Source organism: Thrips palmi, unplaced genomic scaffold, assembly GCF_012932325.1.
Source record: "Thrips palmi isolate BJ-2018 unplaced genomic scaffold, TpBJ-2018v1 HiC_scaffold_1, whole genome shotgun sequence".
In the NCBI taxonomy this organism is placed as follows: Eukaryota; Metazoa; Arthropoda; class Insecta; order Thysanoptera; family Thripidae; genus Thrips; species Thrips palmi.
Genome location: NW_023144620.1, coordinates 11,247,844 through 11,269,300, shown reverse-complemented (window position 1 = coordinate 11,269,300; position 21,457 = coordinate 11,247,844). Strand labels below are relative to the sequence as shown.

At 49.1% G+C, this 21,457-nt stretch overlaps 1 protein-coding gene and 1 non-coding gene across 3 annotated transcripts in view; one reads left to right on the top strand and one right to left on the bottom strand.

Annotated features, from left to right (window-relative positions):
* LOC117654281 (integrin alpha-PS1) overlaps positions 1-21,457 on the top strand; it is a 99,744-nt gene that overhangs the window by 29,157 nt on the left and 49,130 nt on the right. The window lies entirely within an intron of this gene.
* Positions 1,083-1,155, bottom strand: Trnar-ccu. Its single transcript has one exon. It is a non-coding gene; the product is annotated as a tRNA-Arg (tRNA).

Here is a 21,457-nt window from a genome sequence, read left to right as displayed (position 1 = left end):
GGGACGCGAGAGAGACAGAGCGAGCGATGAGGTGCTGTTCGGTGCGTACATCGGGCCGTGGACGCTGCAGGGACCTCGCGCGGTAAAGTCGCCTAGAAGTCCCATTGCCGCCGCCGTCCGTGTGAGAGCCGGTGTGTCCACTGTAGTCCTGGAGTGCGTCCAAGTCGTTCCAGTCGTCCGAGAGCCCCAGAGTCCCAGCGCGCGGCCGTGTCTGGACTGCACGTCGAGCACACTGTATTCCTCTGTGCGTGCACCTGCAGCCCTGCGCCCCGCGTGCCTCCTTGCCATGCAGGCCGCGTGCCGTGCCGTGCCGTGCCGTGCCGCGCCGCGTGCCGCGTGATCCCTTCGAACCCGGCATGCCGTGCACGCCACTGCACGCCACGGTTCAAAGAGCGCTGCCGCTCGCTTTCGGCTTCGACGGAGCAGGAATCTCACGTCGGTTCTGACAGAAAGAGCCGCTCATTTAGTTTCGCCAATGCGTCGCACAGTGGGCCAGAAGACCGCGGTGGAGGCGGCCAAAACTTTAGACGCGTTTTGAGCTCCAGAGTCGATAAAGAGGACTCGAACCGAGCGTGTGACCCCACCAACGGATCCCTAGTTCGGAGAGCAATCTATTGGTGGGGTCACACGTTCGATTCTAGTCCCATTTAGCGACTCTGGAGGTCAAAACGGGTTCGGGATTTTGACCGCCTCTACCGGTCCTCTGGCCCACTGTGCGTCGTCGCAGTGTAGTGCCTGACGGGGTGCTCGGCCTGGCCCGCGGCGTCCCGGACGCGTGTCAAACGCCTTGATTGCCACGTCGGCGTCGACGTGCAGCCGCGGCGGACGACAGGCTGCAGACTGATTCCGAGAGTCGTTTTCGTCGCCCTGTCTCTCTCGCTCTCATGATGCGTCCCGTATCGGTGCGAGAGAGAGCGCGACGAAAACGACTCTCGGAATCAGTCTGCTGGCTTTCAATCCATCAGAGCTGATCAAGAAGCGGTGCCGGAGTTTCAGTTGCACGCACCGTGCACGCACGCGGATGGCTGCTTGATTGGAGGTGACGCCCGATCATGTCGGTTGGAAAATAAATTGGCGCGACGTACCCCTGGAGGGACTCGAACCCTCAATCTTCGGTTTAGGAGACCGACGCCTTATCCATTAGGCCACAGGGGCTGGCGTGACATCATGGCGGAAATACCCAGCGACTTGTTGCGTCTCGCGTACCGACCGTCTGACCCTGGCTATCCCCCCGTCACCCCTTCCCCCGACGCGGCATGCGGCCATCCGTCGCCGTGTCGCGAGGGGATTCCGAACTGCAGTGGAAGGCCCACTCACTCCGATTAGAAAAAATTTGAAGGGGAAGGCGATGAAAATAACAACAAGTACACACGACTTTGTTTCCGAGGCATGCGCGACCTTTGACCGCGAGCCTTTGACGCGGCGGCGGGGCGGCGGGGCCATGGGACCGCGGGCACGTCGGCCGTTGCAGCGTTCGTATCAAACCCTGCCATCGCACTCACGCGGGCTTTTGTCTGATGAGAAAGAACGGGGCATACCCTTGATAAAGAGGCCCCTCACCTCTCACCCTTCACCCCCGCAGCTGCGCGCAGAGCGCAGCCCCCGACCGCGGCGAGGTGTGACTTGGAGCTGAGGCGGACGGACGGACAGACAGACACACAGACAGACAGACAGACAGACAGACAGACAGACAGACAGACGGACAGACAGACAGACAGACAGACAGACAGACAGACAGACAGACAGACAGACAGACGGACAGACAGACAGACAGACAGACAGACAGACAGACAGACAGACAATTCAATTCAATTTTTTCAATTCAATTTCAGTTTATTGATTCCTTGGTCCATGGCAGTACAGGTCAAAAAGAAAAATTGAACATTTACAATGTGAAAGGGAAAACAAGGTACAAACAAAATACACTTAACATATACTTTCACATTTTGCCAAAAAACTAGAAACTGTCCCTAAGCACTGAGGCTTGTCAGGGACCGATGGTCTATCCTTAATCAAGTAACAGATTATAAATCAGTGGACGCAAAACATTTTTTTTTTTTCTCTTTTTTTTTTTTAAGAAAAAAAAAAAAAAAAAAAAAACTCTTAAACTCTTAACTCTTAAACTCTGTAATTCTTAACCCATTAAACTCTTAACTCTTAGACTCTTAACTCTTTAACTCTTAGACTCTAAACTTAGAAAGTATTTTTTTAGTTCTCTTTTCATAGCACTTTGGCTAGTAAGGTTTCTTAAAGTTACAGACAGACAGACAGACAGACAGACAGACAGACAGACAGGACCCCCCGCGGAGTGGCGGCTGGTCGTCGGCGCGGAGTCTCTCTATTCTCATTAGCGGCCATCGGCACCACGGAGCCACGGCAATGGCAGGTGTTTATGGAAATGGCGGGGTGGCGCGGCGCCGCGCAGTGGCGGCGCTGAAGACCAGTTTCGGCGAGCATAACTATGTGGACGCGTTCGCGCTTTGAGCCGTATCATCCGCCAATTGGACTTGAATCGACTTGAATCGACTTGAATCATGATGGCGTCATTAAGTTCCTCGTTCGCTGAGCACTCCGTCGGTGATATCAAACGTGTTTCATTTTGACCGTCTGAAGCGAATCGAGTCTGAGCGCCACTCTCTCGCCTTTGACGCTTCTTTACGCCCTGCGACGGCACTGCTAAAACTGGGGCGAAACCTCACGCTTCCAAAGACCTTTACAGCGGTCAAAATTGCCGCCCCATGAATGATATGCGTGCTTGCTTAGGCTTGGGCACCTGCTCGTTTCGAAAAGAGCGCAAAGGGTGGAGCGCTTGAAGGAAAGCCCTTGTTGGAGCTTTAGTTTTTACAGTGGGCTTGCAACGACGCCGTGCTTTCATTAATTCGCTTCAATGCGACGAAGCGCGCGAGTCTGGCTACGCCACTTGACCCGCGGCTGCTCGCCATTAGCGCGCAGTAATCGAATAAGGATCGATTCATCGCCGTCCGAACCGAACCAACAAAAAGTAAATGTGGCGCCGCGAAGAGCTTCTGGCGGAATTTGAACCCGAGCGCGTCGCTGCTTCGCTTCTTCAAACGGGATCTCCCGCTGATCTCTGGCTCCTGGCCAAACCGAGGGCCAAACTCATCTCTCCGGCCACCGGACACCGCGCTCTTGGTTTCGTCGTTCGGTTCGCCAACTTTTATGGACTTCGCGGCGGCGCACTTCGCTTCGCCCGAGCATTAATGCACAGTGGGGCAGAAGACCGGCGCCGGCGGCCAAAATCCCGGACGCGTTTTGAGCTCCAGAGTCGCTAACCAGCACTCGAACCGAGCGTGTGACCCCACCGATGGATTCCTCGTTCGGAGAGCAATCCATTGGTGGGGTATCACACGTTCGGTTCGAATCCCATTTAGCGACTCTGGAGCTGCAAACGCGTCCGGGATTTCTACTGCCTCCACCGATGTCTTCTGGCCCACTGTGTATTGGCGACCCAACCAAAGGAGCGACGGCCTTTCTTGCTCCCCAAACGAGGCGAACATCGTCCTTATCGACGACCACCTCCGTCCCGTGCCAGCCTCCCCGTGGCGGCCTCGCGTTCCGCGAACGACGCGCGGCGTCGCGACGCGGCAAGTCATTCATGAAGTCACTACACTGTCTGGACTGTACTCGGCGGCGTTCGCCGATTGCGTCCCGTCAGCGCGCGGCGATGCGGTGCGGGGTTATTGATGGAGCCTGCAATGAGACTGTGTCGTGCCTTCGTGCCGCCGCAACGCGGAGTCCGAACAGGCTCTGTCTCTCTCGCGCTCACGCGGCGTCTCGTAGTCGAGCGAGAGAGACGGACGTGTACGAGGCACTTTTCGGAATGAGCGTTCTGTGTGGCGGCGTCTGGCGTGGTGCAAAACAGGAAGAGCAGAGCGCGCTCTCTGCCTGTCCCCGCCGCGGTGCCGCGGTGCGTGCGGCGGTCTGGTGACGATGCGTCGCGTCGCGATCAACATACGCTCAGTGCACAGCGGCGCAAACTCAGACCGCTCGAACAATGATTAAATTTTCCCATCTCCGAAATTGGAAATGTTGGAACTTTGTTTTAGCGCGGCCCGGCGGCCTGGATGGTGTATTTCGGACTGCCACTACACTCTGGGCAGCACCACGTGGCGGTCCTCGGTCGCCTGCTGCCCTTTGGTCCTAAAACGGGGCCGCCGAGGGCCTGTAAAAGCCGGCCGTTGGGGCGCCCCGCCCCGCCCCGCCTCACCCCGCCCCGCCCCGCCCTGGAGGCGTGGCGCCCCGGCGCGGCCCCACACGCGGGGTGCAACCCTCTCGGCCGTCTGGGTCGTCTCGGGCGAGGCAGCTGCGGCGCGATGCACTCGGGCACCTGCTGCGGGGCGTGGCGGGGCGTGGCGGGGCGTGGCGTGGCGTGGCGGGGTGGGGCGTGGCTGGCCGGACTATCGCCTTTTATTGAGTCATCAAAGGGCCGTCCAGGCGGTGCTGCGCGGTGCTGCGCGCCACGCCTCGCGCCTCCTTATCGGCGACCGGGACGGCCAGGACGGCCTGCTGGAGCGCGGAGGGCGCGGCGCGGGGGCGTGGACGCCGGTCTCTCTCGCACTCGCGGGGCGTGCCGCAGCGGTGCGAGAGAGACAGCGGCCAAGGGACCACATCACTGGCGCGTGGCCGCGAGGGAGACCGAGGCCTGCATGTCAATGGCCATCGCCGGCTAACGTAATGACGGCCCGTACCATCCGCCACGCGTGGCTTGAGGTGCTGCAGACTGATTCCGAGAGTCGTTTTCGTCGCTCTGTCTCTCTCGCACCTATACGGTACGCCTCATGAGTGCGAGAGAGACAGAGCGACGAAAAAGGCTCTGCGAATCAGTCTGCGCTGGGCGGGGCGGCGGTGTAGTGCGGATCCAGTCGATTCCCGGTGCGGCCGCTCATTTTCGCGCGGAAATGGAAACGACACCGCGAAATCGGAAACTCGGCGGCGCGGCCGGGGCGGCACTTGATTTCCGTCATCATCAGGCATTGTCGGCGCGTCGCGCGGCTACTAGACAGCCGGAAACCGGCAACACGCGGGCAAACATAAACAACATTATCAGTATTATGTTTCAATGGGGCATGTCTGTTTTTCTCATTTTTTATGTTCGCGTCGCTCGTTCGCTCGCGGTATTAGTTTCTTTTGTAAATTCAATAATAAGTTGTGCTGTTCTCGCCGGATAGCGTTGTAGCGGACAGCGCCGCGGCTCCAAGCATAGCACCGCGAAAGGTAGCGCTGAGTCCTGAAGGACAGGGCACGGGGGGAGTGACAGCGTCGCAGCAAAAAGGACAGCACCGCGGCGCCAAAAACAGCGCCGGGACTGACAGCGCCGCGGCATGAAGGGCAGCCCGGTGAAAGACAGCGCCGCGAAGGATAGATCATTTGAGGATAGCGATGCTAGGTGTATCGCCTTGGCGTCAAGTACTTGGTGGATAGTGCGTAATCCACGAGTGGTCACCCTAGAGCGTCCCGCCGCCCGCACACCGTAGCGTAGGCAACCCCGTATGCACGGCTGCGTGTAGCCTGCAATCATCTTGTTGCGCGGTTTGTGAGCAACCTGGTAAATTGCCTACCACTTTCGGCTGTTCTTCCTCTCATGTTGAAATTGTAGCGAGTGGTTTTCTCTTTAAAACTCATCCGCAAATTGGTGTGGTAGTTGTGTGTGAAGTGTGAAGTGTGAAGCTGTTTGTATTGTCTTATTTTATATTTTGTGGCCTATTTTATTATTTACTGTATGCATGGTGTCATGGTTTCTTTCTTTGACTGTAGAACAAAATATCTTCCATGTACATTTCTTTGGGGTTCTTTTTCTGAGACTGCTCTGTTAACTCAACTATGACACTTTGTAATGCTTTTCAATTTCCATAGTTACATATTTGCTTGAAAGTCCAATGATTTGAATTGTCTGTATCAAAATCGCCAAATTGCCATTGTAAAATTTTGCTGTAATCATGAACACCATCTCTTTTGTGAATTTAGTTCACCAATTTCCTGAGATCCCTGAGAAACTTCGTTTTCTGTTGAAATTGGTTGTTTATGATGATGAAGAGAAATTGGATGAAGAGCTCTATTCAGTCGGGTATGACTGTGTACATATTGGAACAGAAACAGTTGTAAATTATTTCATGATGTATATATATTCTTGGGGGTACGAAAAATATCAAGCATTGCTTGACCTGTACCACTCATCTCAAGTTTGCGAAGACTTCGATAAGCTTAATCCTTGTCACCCAAGTTGTGAAGAAGATTACTATTTTTGGCTTGAAGCTCTGCGTTGTGGGGCATATGAAATTTTGCAGGAATTCCAGAAACTTATTTGGTTTATTGAAGTTGTGAATGAATAGTGTGGTATCAGGTACAATATAATTCATTCCATAATTAATTATAGACCCTTCTTATTTACTGCACTAATTTCACTGCTTCTTAACCTAATGTACTCTCTCTTCAACAGGACTCTTGTTTGGAAGTCACTGTTTTTGAATCATGAACAAATTTAATAATGTTGACTTCATTTATTACAATTTACATGTGCTGAATCATATTACATCTGTTTTTTATTTCAGTTAAAGGTATAATCTGTTATGCACATTTTCTATGTCAATCATTCCTTTTGTTTCTTCTATTTTAATTGCAACAATCTGATTGAAAGTTTTGAAACTAATTACTACATTTCATTTGTTGAATCAGGCCACGAACATGTATGCGTGTGTTAAAATCTTTGTGGAGGTTCAATTTTTTTCTTATCTGGCTAAAAAATTATGACTGTGATTTCATATCTGCAAGTAAATGAAAATGGTAAGCCTAAAACGGTGTAATGGTTTTCTTCCAATTTTAAAGCATTTCTGAACCAAGGGAGGCTTAAAATATAATTTGTTTTACACATTTTTCAAATATTCAGCAATACAACTTCTCACAATGTTTACACCAACCTTACTTAAATGAATCTTATCCACTGGGTGAATTGCAGAAGGTCCAACTGTGGATAATTTTAAGTTGACATCTAGTATTGGTAAGGAATTGCTGTTTGCAATTTTACATAGAAGGTGATTGTAATCAGTAACCTTAAATAAAACAGATTCATTTTCTAACAGTGGACATGGTGGTATAGTCAGAACTGTGGCACCTCCAGGCAACATCTTAAAAGTCTTTATGAGTTTCCTGATCATAATGCGAAGTCTTTGCGAAATAATTCTTCTGGGTACATTTTCCTTCTGAAAAAACAGTAAATCATTTGTCCCACACATGAAAAACAGATGCTCAGTTGGTAAGGCATGCAACAGTGAATAATATATGCTTAAAAGGTTGCCACCTGATATTACATGACCTTGTCTCGTTCCAGGCAATTTGTTCAAAACACGTAGGAAGTTGCTATCACCAGCTAACATTATGTTTGGCATCAGCAATGATGCTGATGGGTTTAAATCTCCAGCTTTGAAGCGCCATATGTAAATGTTTATTGGAGAGTTTTCAAAGATGCTCTTTAATGATCTTAAAACCTCATCTTGCGGTAGTTTATCAAGGCCGCAACCAATGAGTGGGCATGATATGTGTAGCAAGCCCATTGTTTCACAGGTTAAGTGCATACGACTTAATGCGGCATTGAAGTTGACAATCGTTGGTGTTTCATAACTTTTAGATTTTGTTACCATAGCTAAGATTGTTCTTTCTTGCTTGATGACGCCAACATCTCCAATCGTCAACTCTTGTTCTTTCAAAGCTTCAACGCCACCAAACTTGTCTTTTATCACCTTTGCAAAGCCTCTGTTCATGAGTAAATCCATTGCAACACAGTGTCCAATCCCATGAGTGAGTGGAGCCTGAAATATATCACCAACTAAAAATGTGATGCCCATCTTTTGTACAGGATTTAGATCACTGACACAACAATGTATGAGATCATTCCATTAAACTTATTCTTTATTTTTTCTTTTTGTATTGGAAGGAAACACAGTGGGGCAATTGGGAATCCAGTATTATAATAAAGAAATAGTAGATAAATTTGAGTCTTTTATTGATGCATTGTATTAAAATGTAATATTTACTATTAAACACAATGGTGAATAATCTATCTGTTAAATAACATTTTTTAGGTGATTCTTTATGTGACATTTTATAATTATACATTCATTTCTAACATTCCTTTTTTCTTCATGTCAAGTTGAGTACCGAAGCCAATCTAACTTGAAGGAAGGCAAGGGCATGTTAAGAAATTTTTGAGCATCTTTTGCCAAACTCATTAACCATCTTAAAAAGTCTTCTCTGAGAATAAATTGAGTTGTATCTCTAATACTATTTAACCATTTAAGATTAACTAAAGTTAAGAATACCAAACAATTCGCATTTTTTACACGAGATAAAGCTATGTATGTCAATCCTAAATGAAATTCAGAATCACCAAGGCCAACCTCAGGTGATTCTTTATGTGACATTTCATATTTATACATTCATTTCTAACATTCCTTTTTTCTTCATGTCAAGTTGAGTACCGAAGCCAATCAAACTTGAAGGAAGGCAAGGACATGTTAAGAAATTATTGAGCATCTTTTGCCAAACTCAGTAACCATCTTAAAAAGTTTTCTCGGAGAATAAATTGAGTTGTATTTCTAATACTATTTAACCGTTTAAGATTAACTAAAGTTAACAATACCAAACAATTCGCATTTTTTACACGAGATAAAGCTACATATGTCAATCCTAACTGAAATTCAGAATCACCAAGGTCAACCTCAGTTAAATCTAATGTAAGACTTTGTGATTTATGAACAGTAGATGCCCAACTCAATGATAGCGGAACTTGAAATCTAGAGCACTTTACATTATTTGTATACCAAACAGTATTACAAACAGCAGTAGGCACATTTCCATCTAAACATTCAAAACCTTTGAAATGATCAAACTTTATTATTACAAACAAGGGTAACTGTGGTGGTTTGCAATTCTTCTGGTATATTATATCTATTATAGTACCTAAGGACCCATTTAGTAATCCTAATGATTGATTTATATTTTGTCTCAACATTACTCTAGACCCCAAGCTCAAGTATAGCACATTAGAAAGACCATTAGCTGTATCATCACTAGCAGAAAATGCTTTCTTTGAATTGTTTTCTGCTACAATCCTGGCAATTGGGTTATTTAAACCTTCAATTTTCAACTTGTTATGCTCCATTGATGAAAATTTTCTAGCACATATTCTTAAACAGTCCTTGAATTTTTTTCTTTCAGTTTCCTTTAAATTTAAGAGAGTGCGTTTTCTTAACATTCTTACATCAGCTTGTGTACATTGTCCATTTGACACACGTTCTAGAAACTGTATGTAATCTAAGTCATCAAAACGCATAGGCACATTTAAGAAGAAACATAATTCAAATGATGATACAACCAATTTTCCTCTTTGAGAGTACATATTGTTTGAAACATTAATGTTATCTGTATAACAAGGCTGATCATAAATTGGACCTAATTGGTTTACATCACCTAACATTACAACACATAAGTTGCCTAATATTTCATCATTGTCTTTTGCTTCTCTACATCGTTGGTCAATCATACCCATTAATCTCAAACCAACCATTGAATATTCATCTATAAATAAAACTTTGAGTTCTTTATTCTTTTGTTGAAAGAGGTGTAACTCATCTGAGCTTAGATGATTGAAAAATTGTGGTTTTGGATGTATTCGCAGGAAGGAATGAATGGTGATACCATTTACATTTTTAGCTGCAACTGCAGAATATGCGACTACAGCACAACTGTTCGGACCTAATCTTTCATAACAATCTGATCTCATGGCTTTGAGTAAAAAACTTTTTCCATATCCAGCTCTCCCTTGGACAAAGAACAACCTTTCTTTACTCCATGGTGCCTTGTTCAAACAGTCACTTATTAATTCAGTAAAATGTTTAAAACACTTAAGCTGATCTTCAGTTAAGAGACTGTAATCAACTATCTCTATGGTTTCTTCAGCTTTGTCACTCTTCAATGTGTTCCAGATCTCATGAAGTTCATTTAAATCATATTTTTCTAAACCATAATCCCATTTAAATGCTGTTGAATTTTTTGGCAAATCATTTTTTGCTTTTTTTTTTGAATTTATCTTGCTAACAAATGTCCAATCATCATTGTCTTCATCATTTTCATCAAAGTCAGAATGACTGTCGTACTCACTTTCTGACCATTCATACACAACATCACAATCTTCATCATTATCCCATTTGAATGAAACACATTCAAGTTTTTCTTTTAACAGTTGTTCGTTCACATTGAAGTCTTCTAGTGACCTCCATGGGACATTTAAGATGCATGTGTTTCTCAAATTTTCATAATCACAATCTAAAGATAAAAAGTTGCGAGGAAATACCCTTAGAACTGCACTTTTTTTTCTGCGAACCCAACGTCCTCCTTTCACATAATACTCCTTGGCACATTGTAACAATGAGAAGTTTTCAAGATATTCTGGTCTGACAATGTATTGTTCAATTAAACTTTTCTTTTGAGCTAGTGAATCTGACCTGTGCATGGATTCCCAAACTGATTCTTTCAAATTTAAAATGACAAATTGTCTACTAGACCGATATAGAGGGTATCCCATTAAGATGAACATTACTTCTTGAGCACTGTAATCACGTTCTGCACATGTTGAAATTAAGATTTTTCTTATAATCTTTTTACAATTTTGATCATCAGCTTGATTAGCATCTAATACACTCTTCAACAAATCATCATATGCGTTAGATTTGATTTCACACTTAGAAGCATACTTTGCTATATAACGGTACAATATTTCATCTGAGACAATAGGTGTAAAGTCTATGTTAGCACGCCAAGTTTGCAATACCCAAGCATTATATTTGTTTAACAACATATCATTGCAAGCAAATTTCATTTCTATATTACCATTTTCTCCAATGAGCTCTGAACGTTCGGATAATGGTTTGGGGAAACCAAACCTACATATTGGGATAGTGGAACCTTTGGTAGTCCTTAAACAATATGAAGGTGAACATTTTGTGTGACGTTGCACACGATTCACAAGTTCAGCTAAATCATCCTCCAAATTTATGGAATCTGAAACAGATCTTTCACAAGGATGAGCTAAGTTTGGAGTAAATGATATATCTGGATTTTCACAAGACACAATCTTATCAAAATAGTCAATTATTTTTTGCTTATCATCTTCAGTTGAGATATTCTTTATATCTGGGGCATCTTCTAACCAAATAACTCCATGAATATGTCCACTACCACGATGTTGAAATTCAACCCTGTACCAAAAATCTTTAACATTGAACTTATTAAAAAATGCTTGGTGTAAGAAGTTTTCACAACGAAGTTTGAAAAATGTACTGACTATCAAAGGATTTTCACTTATTAATTTTGTCTTTTCTATCATTGTTAAGGCAGATAAGTCTTTAACTCCAAGTAATCTGTATAAGTCTTTCCAGTGATAGTCAGCACTTGACAAGGTAAAGAAAACTGTCGGTGATCCAAGTTCATAGAACATCTACTTTTCCAATATGATTTTGTTGAACGTAAGCGACTGGAGTAGAACATAATGTGAGACAACAATTCGGGGTGAGATTTCAGGTGTTCCTTTAACTGTAAGACTGTAAGTTCAGAAAAAAAGTTATTCTTTTTGACAAAGATATTTCCCACATTTAAAGATTGCCAACGCATTTGACTGTTCATCATAAAAAATCTAAATCGAGGATCTTTTGCAAACCTTTGATCATAATATAACATTAAGTGTTGAATGTATTTACTGAGCGTTACATTATTGTTTTCTCTGTTTGAATAATCAGCAAGACCAAATGGAAACAAATGTGGGAAAGCCATAGCAATGTAACCTGGGCTACCAAATTCATTTATTGGTGTGACACCAATTGATGGCCAAAGTAAAACATTATTGTCGAGTGAATGCCCCACCTTATCTTTTTCTGAAATCCCACTTAAGTTTGGCACATCTTTCAGATCAATGCCATCTATTTCTTCTTCATTCAAGTCAGAATAACTTAAGTAGTGGACACCTTCAAGATCATCATTTCCCTTAGATTGCGCTTCGTCAGAATCATATCCACGACATTCCATATAAACATCTCCATCCTCAGGTAACAAGTCTAAATTTTCATTGTTAATTTCAATGTCTGAATAGAAAGGGTTATTTTCTTTTAACCAAACTAATGCATTTCTTACTTTTGATCTGCGTACTTGAAAGTCTTTGTAGCCATCACATTTAGACACTCGAACAGTTAAAATGTTAGATAGACTGTTAACAGTTGGTGGTAAAACATTGCAAACTTCTTGTACATTCTGCGGAAAATTTATAACCTGTCCAGAGTATTTTAACTGTTCACCCTTTTTAATCTTGTAAACAGATAAAACAGGGTGAACTTTTGCAATCAGCTGTTGTTCAATGTAACTTAAATCTCTTAGTTCATCTGGTTGTTCACCAGGGTCCATGTTGTTAGCATTAGTAAAAAGATGACAATCTTTACACCTCTTTTTGTCATAACATGATCTCATTACCCTTTTTTTACATTTGAGGCATGTTTTCCATTGTAAACTTGACATGAAGGTATCGAAATTGCTTTGGTATACATCTATCCCATCTTTAGCAGTAGATTTTCCAAGTTTCTTACATAATCTTGAAAGTTTTCGACGTTCTCTGTCTTCCTTTCTGACTTCATTCTTTCTCTTTTCTGAAGTTTGTTTTCTCAAATTTCTTCGTTGATCTCGAGCTTTCTTTCTTAAATCTACTTGTTGTGGTGAACTCAGTTTGTTTCGCCGATTCCTTTGTTGGATGCGTCTCTTTTCTTTTCTTAATATTTTTTTTTCCTGAATAAAGCAAACAGAACAAAGTTGTATTTTATTTTATTGCAACCTGAAATGTATTACATATTTTGTTTCTTTTTTTCCCTTTGTCTTTGTTTTTGCATTTTCCATTTCAGTCTCTGGTTTAGCAAATCACTATGTGTTCTTTTTTGTTGCTGTCTAAACCTCTTTCTTTGTTGTTTTAATCGTTTTTGTACAATCTTTTTCATTCTCTGAAAATTGGAAACATAACTATGTATTTTTGCATATGCTGTTGAAGTTGTATAGACTAAGAAATTTAAGAAAACATTTAATCTAACATCAGGTATAAGTTAAGATATCTGTTAATGGTAAAGTATGATGAATGGAAGGAAAGTGAGTGGAAAGAAAATTTTGTTCAACAGATTTAGTGTGATTTTTTGGGATTTCGAGTGAAAAGGACCTTGAATGTCCTGGATTTTTGTCCCATATAAGCAAAGTAGAATGGCTTTTTTGATTTAGTTATCTGTGTGTACTTTGAGTAATTAGCTTCAACAGATGGCAAGAAACGCCGTGGGAGGTGGACGAAAAAGTATCCCTCCTCAATTGTCTTATCTTCCAACTGGAGGCGTACTGTTCGCCCATTTACTGTTTCGACTATTTCAAATTTGAGAACTTTGTGCATCTTCTTTACTGGCAAGTCCTTAATGCTTTTAAATTCAGATGTTTGATTTGCGACTTGGTTAAGTTGGTTAACATCTTCATCGCTTGAGTTTTCCTGTGGCGGAAATTAGCAGTAGGGAAAGTGGTGTATGTGTCTCGTAACCCTATTATTATCATAGGAACACTTACTTCTGTTTTGTCATCATCATCTTCTCCTCCTTCCTTCTTTGGTTTCTCTTTAGGTTTTTCATCAGGTTTCTTTCTTTTATGACTCCTTTTCTTTTCCTGTTAAATTTCGAAAATTAGTTGGTGTGCCATTTTTGCTGTGTATTTATTAATAGTTACAGTTTGTAATACCTGTTTTTTGGGGTTTTCCTCTTTCTTCTTTCTTTTATTTGTTTGATCATCATTGTCAGGTTGTTCATCTTCCTGCAATAAAATAATTGTGATGTTTGATGGGACTAGTTTTGTTGTGTTGACACTGTATGATCTAAACTTACATCTATTTCAGAGTTCTCGCTTTCTGAACTTTTTTCCTTATCTCTCTTGTTCCCTTTGGTTGAGCATACTTGTGGTGTCTGGAAGGGAATCAAAAATAAGTGGACCTTGTCAATTTAACATCGATTTCAGATCTTAATGGTTGACTGGTCTTACCAAATATTTGGAACAGGTCGGTTGTTCATTCATGCTTATAACTGAGAGGACAGGTGTTTCAACTTCTAGTATTTCATCTAAGGTGAAGCCTAGAGCAAGGCTCACTTTCTGTAAGAGAATTTATATTACAGTCCTTTTCAATATTTGAAAGGTTCAAATGTTATCAGTGTGGGTACCTCAATATCTTCCATTTGATGTTGAGTGGAAGGTAAGATAGAATTTTTAACTAGAGAGGAGGGAAGTTCTGCACCACAACAAATTTGTTTTGCTTGGCAACGGGATGAGTTGAATTGTGGGAAAAATTGCCATCATATAGTTTCAATCTTATATCATTTTTAAAAGTTTTATCTCATGTATATGTGTTAAAGTAAAAACAAAACATACTTGAAATGAATTTCAATAATATTTAAGATGTAACAATGGCGATAAAAAAAAAATTGTAGAAAAAAACAATTATTTGTTAGTGATGGTGGTTGGCTAACCTGATGACGGTGGCAGAAGTTAGGCAACGTGAGAAAAAATTTTAAAAAAGTTGAAGTTTGAATCTGTTTTACTAAATGTTGTTGTAGTTTTAAAAAGCAGTGATACATTGTTTTGATGGCGAGTTGTATCCTGAAACATAGGTAAATCATAACTGTAGAATTGTTGAAATTAGAATGTGTTGATTTATGTTGGGTATAAAAGTGTATTAAGGCGACGGCGGGTGCAATCGCGGTCGGCCACCTGAAAGAAATAGGAGCCGAAGCGTGGGGGCGCTGGAGGGGAGGGGGGCTCCTACCCTACGGCTATCCGGAGGGGACCCGGGGTGTCGAAACTAAACGGTCCAACCTATCCTAACCTAACCTAACGGGCTCGCGACAGATCTTTTTCTAACTCGCGACAGATCTTTCTCTAACTCGTGACAGATCTTTCTCTAACTCGTGACAGATTTTTCTCTAACTCGCGGCAGATCTTTCTCTAACTCGCGACAGAACTTTCTCTAACTCGCGGCAGATCTTTCTCTAACTCGCGTTAGATCTTCCCGCCAAATGCGACCGAAAAAAAAGCGCGGACGTGGAATTGAACCCGCGCCTGCAGCGTATGGCCCAGGGACGCTATCCCCCATACCACCGGGACAGCTGAATGGAAGTGCGCCTGGCTGCATACAGTATCGGACAGGGGGGTCCGGACAAGGCTTCAGACAGACACGAGCTTTTGAGCGCTAAGGGGGGTCCGGACAGGGGGTCCTGACAGGGGGGTCCGGACAAGGCTTCAGACAGACACGAGCTTTTGGGCGCTAAGGGGGGTCCGGACAGGGGGGGCCGGACAGGGGGGTCCGGACAGGGGGGTCCGGACAGGGGGGTCCGGACAGGGGGGTCCGGACAAGGCTTCAGACAGACACGAGCTTTTGGGCGCTAAGGGGGGTCCGGACAGGGGGGTCCGGACAGGGGGGTCCGGACAGGGGGGTCCGGACAGGGGGGGCCGGACAGGGGGGTCCGGACAGGGGGGTCCGGACAGGGGGGGCCGGACAGGGGGGTCCGGACAGGGGGGTCCGGACAAGGCTTCAGACAGACACGAGCTTTTGGGCGCTAAGGGGGGTCCGGACAGGGGGGTCCGGACAGGGGGGTCCGGACAGGGGGGTCCGGACAGGGGGGTCCGGACAAGGCTTCAGACAGATACGAGCTTTTTGGCGCTAAGGGGGGTCCGGACAGGGGGGTCCGGACAGGGGGGTCCGGACAGGGGGGTCCGGACAGGGGGGTCCGGACAGGGGGGTCCAGACAGGGGGGTCCGGACAGGGGGGTCCGGAAAGGGGGGTCCGGACAGGGGGGGCCGGACAGGGGGTCCGGACAAGGCTTCAGACAGACACGAGCTTTTGGGCGTTAAGGGGGGTCCGGACAGGGGGTCCGGACAGGGGGGTCCGGACAAGGCTTCAGACAGACACGAGCTTTTGGGCGCTAAGGGGGGTCCGGACAGGGGGGACGTGGAATTGAACCCGCGCCTGCAGCGTATGGCCCAGGGACGCTAGCCCCCATACCACCGGGACAGCTGAATGGAAGTGCGCCTGGCTGCATACAGTATCGGACAGGGGGGTCCGGACAAGGCTTCAGACAGACACGAGCTTTTGGGCGCTAAGGGGGGTCCGGACAGGGGGTCCTGACAGGGGGGTCCGGACAAGGCTTCAGACAGACACGAGCTTTTGGGCGCTAAGGGGGGTCCGGACAGGGGGGTCCGGACAGGGGGGTCCGGACAGGGGGGTCCGGACAGGGGGGTCCGGACAGGGGGGTCCGGACAGGGGGGTCCGGACAGGGGGGGCCGGACAGGGGGGTCCGGACAGGGGGGTCCGGACAAGGCTTCAGACAGACACGAGCTTTTGGGCGCTAAGGGGGGTCCGGACAGGGGGTCCGGACAGGGGGGTCCGGACAGGGGGGTCCGGACAGGGGGTCCGGACAAGGCTTCAGACAGACACGAGCTTTTTGGCGCTAAGGGGGGTCCGGACAGGGGGGTCCGGACAGGGGGGTCCGGACAGGGGGGTCCGGACAGGGGGGTCCGGACAGGGGGGTCCGGACAGGGGGGTCCGGACAGGGGGGTCCGGACAGGGGGGTCCGGAAAGGGGGGTCCGGACAGGGGGGTCCGGACAGGGGGTCCGGACAAGGCTTCAGACAGACACGAGCTTTTGGGCGTTAAGGGGGGTCCGGACAGGGGGGTCCGGACAGGGGGGTCCGGACAAGGCTTCAGACAGACACGAGCTTTTGGGCGCTAAGGGGGGTCCGGACAGGGGGGTCCGGACAGGGGGGGCCGGACAGGGGGGTCCGGACAAGGCTTCAGGCAGACACGAGCTTTTGGGCGCTAAGGGGGTCCGGACAGGGGGGTCCGGACAGGGGGGTCCGGACAGGGGGGTCCGGACAGGGGGGTCCGGACAGGGGGGTCCGGACAGGGGGGTCCGGACAAGGCTTCAGACAGACACGAGCTTTTGGGCGCTAAGGGGGGGCCGGACAGGGGGTCCGGACAGGGGGGTCCGGACAAGGCTTCAGAGAGACACGAGCCTTGGGCGCTAAGGGGGGTCCGGACAGGCGGGTCCGGACAGGGGGGTCCGGACAGGGAGGTTCGGACAGGGGGGTCCGGACAGGGGGGTCCGGACAGGGGGGTCGGGACAGGGGGGTCCGGACAAGGCTTCAGACAGACACGAGCTTTTGGGCGCTAAGGGGGGTCCGGACAGGGGGGTCCGGACAGGGGGGTCCGGACAGGGGGGTCCGGACAAGGCTTCAGACAGACACGAGCTTTTGGGCGCTAAGGGGGGTCCGGACAGGGGGGTCCGGACAGGGGGGTCCGGATAGGGGTGTCCGGCCAGGGGGGTCCGGACAGGGGGGTCCGGACAGGGGGTCCGGACAAGGCTTCAGACAGACACGAGCTTTTGGGCGTTAAGGGGGGTCCGGACAGGGGGGTCCGGACAGGGGGGTCCGGACAGGGGGGTCCGGACAGGGGGGTCCGGACAGGGGGTCCGGACAAGGCTTCAGATAGACACGAGCTTTTGGGCGTTAAGGGGGGTCCGGACAGGGGGGGCCGGACAAGGCTTCAGACAGACACGAGCAGATCTTAGGGGGTGACAGGGGGTCCGGACAAGGCTTCAGACAGACACGAGCTTTTGGGCGTTAAGGGGGGTCCGGACAGGGGGGTCCGGACAGGGGGGTCCGGACAGGGGGGTCCGGACAGGGGGGTCCGGACAGGGGGTCCGGACAAGGCTTCAGATAGACACGAGCTTTTGGGCGTTAAGGGGGGTCCGGACAGGGGGGTCCGGACAAGGCTTCAGACAGACACGAGCAGATCTTAGGGGGTGAGTGGCGCTCCGCTGAGTTCGCTCGCTGCCGCTCGCGAACTCGCTCCGCGAATAAACGTTTCGCGACAGCCCGCCCCGCCCCGCCGCGCCCCGCCGCGCCCCGCCGCGCCCCGCCGCGCCCCGCCGCGCCCCGCCGCGCCCCGCCGCCCCGCCCCGCCCCGCCCCGCCCCCCGCCCCGCCCCGCCCCGCCCCGCCGCGCCCCGCCGCGCCCCGCCGCGCCCCGCCGCGCCCCGCCCCGCCGCGCTAGCCATTAGCATAACGCCGTGTCGCGGCGTGCCTGGCCTGGCTGGCGGTGCTGGCGGTGTTCTTGTGGGGCCGCGGCGCGCTGCCACGGCGCTGCCCCGCCGATCCCCGGCCAGGCCCTGCAGTGCTGCATTATCTCAATAACGGGCATTAGTGATTACGGACTGGCTCATCCCGCCCACCGAGGCGGCCCGGCCGCACGTGCCCTGTGCCATGCTTGTCACTCTCCAGTAGGGCCGACGGACGGACAGACAGACAGACAGGCAGGCAGACAGACAGACAGACAGACAGGCAGGCAGACAGACAGACAGACAGACAGACAGACAGACAGACAGACAGACAGACAGACAGACAGACAGGCAGACAGACAGACAGAAAGGTCCCAAAGGCGCGTGCTGGCTGCGTGGTGTGCAATGCATGCTGCATAGCGGCTCCCCGATGGCCGATGGGATTGCCTCGTGGTGAGTCAACGGAAATGCGGGTCCGCTGCCGGTTTGGCCACGCCATGGCCACGCCGCGTGCCGCACTGCTTGCAGTCCGCTACACTGCTGCGCCCCTGGCGATGTGCCGCTGCAGCGCGCCCGGGGGTCCTGTCTGTCTTCCTGTCTGTCCGTCTGTTCGTCTGTCCGATGTGTCGGGCTAACCACACAGTGCAAAGTGGGCTGCCCGCAGCGCGCCTATTGGCTTAGGCGCCCGGTTTGGGCTTGAGGTGGCGTGGCGGTGTGCACGCACCTGCCTGCGGGTAACCCTACACTATCCTGCCGTTCGATCAACACCGTACACGACACTGCCCACCAAGCTGCCCACCCTCGGCCAGTCCGGTATTCAATTTGGGAGCTTCCATGGCACATGCACGCCGTTTCGTTTTTTGGCAGTCGTCGATTTTCGTGGCTGTCGCCGAACATGGAGCCGCCGATTGAGGTGTTCACCTGTTGCGCCTCGCGCCCGCCCCGCCGTCTCTCTCTCTCTTCTTTCTTTCTTTCTCTCTCTCTCTCTCTCTCTCTCTCTCTCTCTCTCTCTCTCTCTCTCTCTCTCTCTCTCTCCCTCTCCCTCTCTCTCTGGACCATTAGGACCGGGGGTCTGGCCCGCGCAGTGCGCCCTACAATTATGCTAATCCTACAGGCTCCCGCCGGCCGTGGCCCTGGTTGTCCCTGCAGCCCTGCGGACTGATTCCGAGAGCCGTTTACGTCGCTCTGCCTCTCTCGCACTCATGGGGCGTTCCGTACAGGTGCGAGAGAGGCAGAGCGACGAAAATTACTCTGGGAAGCAGTCTGATGGCCGGACCTGCCCATGACATGATCAATGTGCCGCCGCGGGCCTCCGTGCGGGCCGACCCGCCGACCGGCCCAAATCTCCGGCCAAGGCCTGTGGTTGGTTTGGACCTTATAAAGTCCGGAGAGCCGTTTCGAAAAGGCTGGAGGCTGTGGTCATTTTGAACCTGCCGGGACTGAATTTTGGTCCTGCATGAGCTGTTGCCATTTTCGGCCTGCGAGAGGCTTTGGTCTCTTTGAACCAATGGTGCTCATTTTAAAACATGGTATGGTGGTCGTTTTGAAATGAGGTGACTGTCTTTTTAGACCATATATGGCAAGGGTGGCGTTCACTTTGGATTTCCATTAGTTTGTCCGGTTTTAAGGGTTTCAAGAGGTTTACAAAAGTATGCTATGATGGTTGCTGTTTCGGATTGTGACTTTCGGAGAGCGGTGACCGACTGCCTAATCCAAGTTTTGGACGCGGCAGTCTAGTTGCCCAGCCTTTTCGGTTCCCACGATGGGAGACTTGAAGGACAGGCGCGGCAAAACGCAGGAAGTTGGTAATTATTGTCTTTTTTGCCGCCAAATTTGTTGCATGCTAAGTGCGCACGGCAAGCGACCGCGCCGGCGCGTGGCAGACTACGATTCCGAGAGTCGTTTTCGTCGCTCTGTCTCTCTTGCACCCACGGAGCGTCCCTTATAGTGTGACAGAGACAGAGCGACGAACTCTCGGAATCAGTCGCCCATACAATGTAGTTGCCCGTCGATGAATGGGGCGTTCGGCCCGCAGTTTGTTTTATGCGAAAAATGTGCATAATGCGCTTCGCCCAGCCCGGCGCAGCTTGGCTAAGATTGACGGGGCGGGGCGGGGCGGGGCGGGGCGGGGCGGGGCGGGGCGCGGCGGGGCGCGGTGGGGCGGGGCGCGGCGGGGTGGGGCGCGGCGGGGTGGGGTGGGGCGGGGCGGGACGGGGCGTCGGCGATGCGCCTTGCCGCGCCGTGCGGCTGCACCCTCCGCCGCAATTTGCCGTGATTTGCGCCGCGTCGAGTGCACTGTCAAAAACTCTGATGGAAAAAGAGAAATTTAACAAAATACAAACAAACAATATATACTTACCATGCGCATATGGACACTTTTTGATACAAACTGAAAACAATTTTGTGCCATTATGTCCTCGGCTGGTAACAATTTTGTCCCCAGCCAATGCTCAAATGTTTTTCCAGTTGGTAACAAAAATATTCCTTAGACATTTAGAGTGTAGTGCCACAAAACAACAACAGCAACACTGAGAGTGCAACTTAATTGGCTGCGACTTCTCAGCGCGACTCCCTCCGCGCCGCCGTCGCCGGAAAGATGAAGATATCCAAACAATTTAATTTTCACTTTTGTTGCACGCTGGCTTGGCTGCTGTCGTTGGGTTTGTGTTGTTTAGCATTGTTTTTTAATTTTTTTTTTCGGCGAAGCCACTCTGCCTTATTATTATTACACGGCGGGGAGATCGCCTGATAAAACTCTTTGGTATGAATTCTCCGAACTGCAGGTGACGAGCCGGGTCGCGCCGCAGCAGTGCGTGGTAGTATGACGCGGCGTGTGGATTACGTTCTTTTTGTTGCTGTTGTTGTTATTGTTTTATTATTTTGTTTTCGTGGCATGGGGGAGGGGGGGCGGGTAAAAGTGTGCAAGGCCGCCGCGTCGAGTCATGGGGTGGTCTCTTTATCATACGCGCCATCTCCCTCATACGGGACGTCCGCTTTGATAAATTATCAATTACGGAGTGGTGTGTGTGCGTGTGTGTGTGAGTGTGTGCCCGCGTGCCTGTTGACCGGTTAACAAGGGGCGCAAGGCGGAGGTATTCACCCAAAACAAACTCCATCACGGGGAACATGGCCGCCACGGAGTAATAATCATTTTCGGAGAGAAAATGACCGCCTTGGCCGTCCGGCTGGTGGTTTGTCTGCGGCTACCGGCGGACCGGCAGACCGGCGCACAGTGGGCCAGAAGACCGGTGGAGGCGGTCAAAATCCCGGACACGTTTTG